The 4,951-nt window shown below is 36.1% G+C and overlaps 1 non-coding gene across 1 annotated transcript; it reads right to left on the bottom strand.

Annotated features, from left to right (window-relative positions):
* Nucleotides 1-583: 583 nt before the first annotated feature.
* On the bottom strand, nucleotides 584-690 carry LOC139903576 (small nucleolar RNA R71). The gene has a single exon (XR_011778387.1). It is a non-coding gene; the product is annotated as a small nucleolar RNA R71 (small nucleolar RNA).
* Nucleotides 691-4,951: the final 4,261 nt, after the last annotated feature.

The following is a 4,951-nucleotide window of genomic DNA, read 5'->3' as shown; positions in this document are numbered from 1 at the left end:
TACTCCAATTCAAATTTTCGATAATCCATTTTTTGAACCCGACCTCACAATTGTGAATCAGGAGAATATTCAGGGACAAATCATAGATCCTGAACCATTAATCTTTCCTCCGGAACCACCAATCATTCAGACAGAGATTGTTGAGGAACCAACCATTAAATCAGAATCCTCTAGTGATTCAGATTCAACAAATTCAATCATGGAAAATCTGGAACCTCTAAGTATGGAAGACCGAATGAGAGCTAAACGCACTGGCCAAGGTCACGCAATTACTCAACCAGACATTAATGCGTCAGATTATGAAATCAAAGGACAAATTCTACATATGGTGACTAATCAATGCCAATTTAGTGGTGCGCCGAAGGAAGATCCAAATGAACATCTTCGTACCTTTAATAGGATCTGCACTCTATTTAAAATAAGAGAAGTTGAGGATGAACAGATATATCTCATCTTATTTCCCTGGACTCTAAAGGGAGAAGCCAAAGATTGGTTAGAATCGTTACCTGAAGGGGCGATTGATACATGGGACGTTTTAGTTGAAAAATTTCTTAAACAATTCTTTCCGGCATCTAAAGCCGTAAGACTTCAAGGAGAAATTGTTACGTTCACACAGAAGCCAAATGAAACTCTATATGAGGCGTGGACAAGATTTGGAAAGTTATTGAGAGGATGTCCTCAACATGGTTTAGACACTTGTCAAATAGTACAAATATTCTACCAAGGATACGACATCACTACAAGGAAAGACATAGACATAGCAGCTGGTGGTTCTATTATGAAGAAAACAGAAACTGATGCTTATAAAATTATTGATAACACTGCTTCCCACTCACATGAGTGGCACCAAGAAAAAGATATCGTTAGATCATCTAAAGCAGCTAGAGCCGATTCTAGCCATGACTTAGATTCCATTTCTGCAAAGATAGATGCTGTCGAGAGACGAATGGAAAAGATGACTAAAGATATTCACTCAATACGAATTAGTTGTGAGCAGTGTGGAGGACCACATTTGACCAAAGATTGTCTCAGTATTGAACTAACAATGGAACAAAGAGAGAATGTTTCATACATAAACCAAAGGCCTGGAAATAATTATCAGAATAATTATCAACCGCCAAGACCAATTTACAATCAAAACCAGAATTATAATCGAAATGTTCCATACAACAACCAACAAGGTCCTAGCAATCAACAAGTATCCAATAATACTTACAATCAGCAAAGACCTAATTTTCAAAACAAACCACCACAAACCGATGATAAAAAGCCAAATTTAGAAGATATGATGACGAAGCTAGTTGAATCTCAAACGCAGTTTTTCACATCTTAGAAACAAACCAATGAACAAAATGCTCAAGCATTTAGAAATCAACAAGCTTCTATTCAAAATTTGGAACAAGAAGTGAGCAACCTAGCAAGGTTAATAGGTGAAAGAAAACCGGGAAGTTTACCTAGTGATACAAATGCTAACCCCCGGAATGAAACAGCTAAAGCCATTACCACAATAAGTGGTATGACACTTAAACCACCTGAAATACCTGTAATTTCTGATGAAGCTATTCCTACTACACAAGAACCACAACCTGAACAAAATAAGGAAAAAGAACCGGTAGTTGAAAAGGTTAATGAAGATAACACAGTTAAGGCTAAACCTTATGTTAAACCATACCAACCACCACTTCCTTACCCGAGTAAAATGAGAAAAGAGAGACTTGAAGTCGAGCAATCCAAATTCTTGGATATGTTTAAATAGATAAATGTAAATCTTCCTCTCATTGATGTGATTTCAGGAATGCCTAGATATGCTAAATTTCTGAAAGATCTGATCACAAATAGAAAGAAAATGGAAGAACTCTCGGCTGTTACTATGAATACTAATTGTTCAGCAGTGCTGTTGAATAAGATACCAGAAAACCTATCTGATCCAGGAAGTTTCACAATTCCATGTTTTCTGGGTAGTCTTAGTTCAATAGAAGCATTGGCAGACTTAGGTACTAGTATAAATTTAATGCCGTATTCACTATATGCTAAACTAGACCTTGGAGAATTGAAACCAACACGAATAAGCATACAACTAGCCGATAGATCAGTAAAATATCCTAGAGGGATAATGGAGAACATGCTAGTTAAAGTTGGTACTTTAGTATTTCCAGTAGATTTTGTTATCCTGGACATGGAAGAAGATTCTCGAGTACTTCTCATATTAGGAAGACCATTCTTAAACACGGCTAAAGCAATGATAGACGTGTTTGTTAAGAAACTAACCCTAAGTATAGAGGATGAGAGTGTTACCTTTTCAGTGGATAGAGCCATGCAACAACCTCAATCTGCAGATGATACATGTTATTATATTCAAACTATAGAATCACATGCAGAATTATTAGAAGAATTTCCAGAATTACAAGGAACAGAAGAATGTTCTTTAGGAGAAGGAACTGAACCAATTGATGAAACTGAAATGTTAGCTACACTTATGGCTAATGGATATGAAACAACAACAGAAGAAATTCAAATGCTAAAAGAACAAGACAGATATCGATATAAATCATCGATAGAAGAACCTCCGACATTAGAGTTAAAGCCACTTCCAAACCATTTAGAATACGCTTATTTACATGGTGAATCTGAATTACCTGTAATAATATCGTCTTCTCTTACTGAAAATGAAAAATCTCGACTCATTTCTGTGCTAAAAGCTCATAAACCAGCCATTGCATGGAAGATTCATGATATAAAAGGAATAAGTCTTTCGTATTGCACACATAAAATCCATATGGAAGAAGGTCATAAAACGTATGTGCAACGCCAATGAAGACTAAATCCTAATATGCAAGAAGTTGTTAAGAAATAAATTATTAAACTGCTTGATGCAGGTTTAATTTATCCAATTTTTGATAGTCCATGGGTAAGCCCAGTTCAATGCGTGCCTAAGAAAGGTGGCATGACTGTCATTACAAATGAGAAAAATGAGCTTATTCCTACTAGGACTGTAACAGGATGGCGTGTTTGTATTGATTATAGAAAATTAAATGACGCCACCAGAAAAGATCACTTTCCCTTACCTTTTATTGATCATATGTTGGAAATATTAGCCGGAAATAGTTACTATTGTTTCCTTGATGGTTTTTCCGGATATTTTCAAATTCCAATAGCACCCGAGGATCAAGAGAAAACCACATTCACATGCCCCTATAGTACTTTTGCTTACAAACGCATGCCATTTGGACTTTGCAACGCCCCTGCAACCTTTCAAAGGTGCATGATGGCGATTTTTCACGACATGATAGAAGAATGCATGGAAGTTTTCATGGATGACTTTTCAGTCTTCGGTGATACTTTTGAATCATGTCTAGTTAATCTTGAACGAATGCTTATTAGATGTGAACAATCAAATCTAGTTCTTAATTGGGAGAAATGCCATTTCATGGTTAAAGAAGGCATCGTTCTTGGTCATAAAATTTCAATGGAAGGAATTGAAGTGGATAGAGCTAAAGTAGATGTAATTGCTAAACTTCCACATCCCACCAATGTTAGAGGAGTTAGGAGTTTTCTAGGGCATGCCGGTTTTTACCGACGTTTCATAAAAGATTTTTCTAAAATTGCCACTCCTATGAATAAACTCCTAGAAAAAGATGCTCCATTCATCTTTTCAGATGAATGCATCAAATCTTTTAATATACTTAAAGAAAAACTCACTAATGCGCCGATCATGATAACACCAAATTGGAATTTACCATTCGAACTTATGTGCGATGCAAGTGATTTTGCAATGGGAGCCGTTTTAGGACAAAGGATTGAAAAACGATTTTAACCTATTTATTATGCTAGTAAGACGTTACAAGGAGCACAAACAAATTACACAACTACTGAAAAAGAACTCCTTGCTATTGTCTTTGCTTTTGACAAATTTCGTTCATATCTCGTTCTAGCTAAAACGGTGGTCTATACCGACCATTCTGCTCGTAGATACCTATTTTCGAAACAAGATGCTAAACCAAGATTAATCCATTGGATCTTACTCTTAAAAGAGTTTGATATTGAAATACGAGATAAAAGAGGAGCAGAAAATCTCGCCGCTGATCATCTTTCTCGTCTTGAAAATCCTGAATTAGAAGTTCTAAATGAATCAGCCATACAAGACAACTTTCCTGATGTATATCTATTGAAGATAGATTATAATGAAATTCCATGGTTTGCAGACTATGCAAACTACTTAGTATGTGGATTCCTTGAAAAAGGATTATCGTATCAAAAACGAAAGAAATTCTTTAGTGATATAAAACACTATTTCTGGGAAGATCCACATCTGTTTAAAAGTTGTCCCGATGGAATAATACGCAGATGTGTATTCGGAGATAAAGCTAGTCAAATCTTAAACCATTGTCACACAGGACCAATAGGAGGGCATTATGGGCCTCAGCTCACAGCAAGAAAAGTTTATGATGCTGGATTCTATTGGCCTACAATTTACAAAGACGCACACCTTCTTTGCAAATCCTGTGATGCATGTCAAAGGGCCGGAAAAATAAGTCAACGTGATGAAATGCCACAAAATGTCATTCAAGTATGTGAAGTATTTGACATTTGGGGTATTGACTTTATGGGTCCATTTCCAAAATCTCATAATAATCTCTACATTCTCGTTGCCATTGATTATGTATCTAAATGGGCGGAAGCACAAGCTCTCCCGACTAATGATGCACGAGTTGTAGTCAACTTTTTAAAACGTCTTTTTGCAAGGTTTGGAACACCGAAAGCTTTAATAAGTGATAGGGAAACTCATTTCTGTAATAATCAACTTGAGAAAGTTCTTAAAAGATATGGAGTAACTCATAAAATCTTCACTGCTTATCATCCACAGACAAGTGGACAAGTTGAAAATACCAACCGAGCTTTAAAACGTATTCTAGAGAAAACCGTAGGATCAAATCCGAAGGAATGGTCCATA

The sequence above is a fragment of the Rutidosis leptorrhynchoides genome, chromosome 3 (assembly GCF_046630445.1).
Source record: "Rutidosis leptorrhynchoides isolate AG116_Rl617_1_P2 chromosome 3, CSIRO_AGI_Rlap_v1, whole genome shotgun sequence".
In the NCBI taxonomy this organism is placed as follows: Eukaryota; Viridiplantae; Streptophyta; class Magnoliopsida; order Asterales; family Asteraceae; genus Rutidosis; species Rutidosis leptorrhynchoides.
Note: the sequence above shows the minus strand (reverse complement) of the source record. Positions and strands in the feature narration are given on the sequence as shown.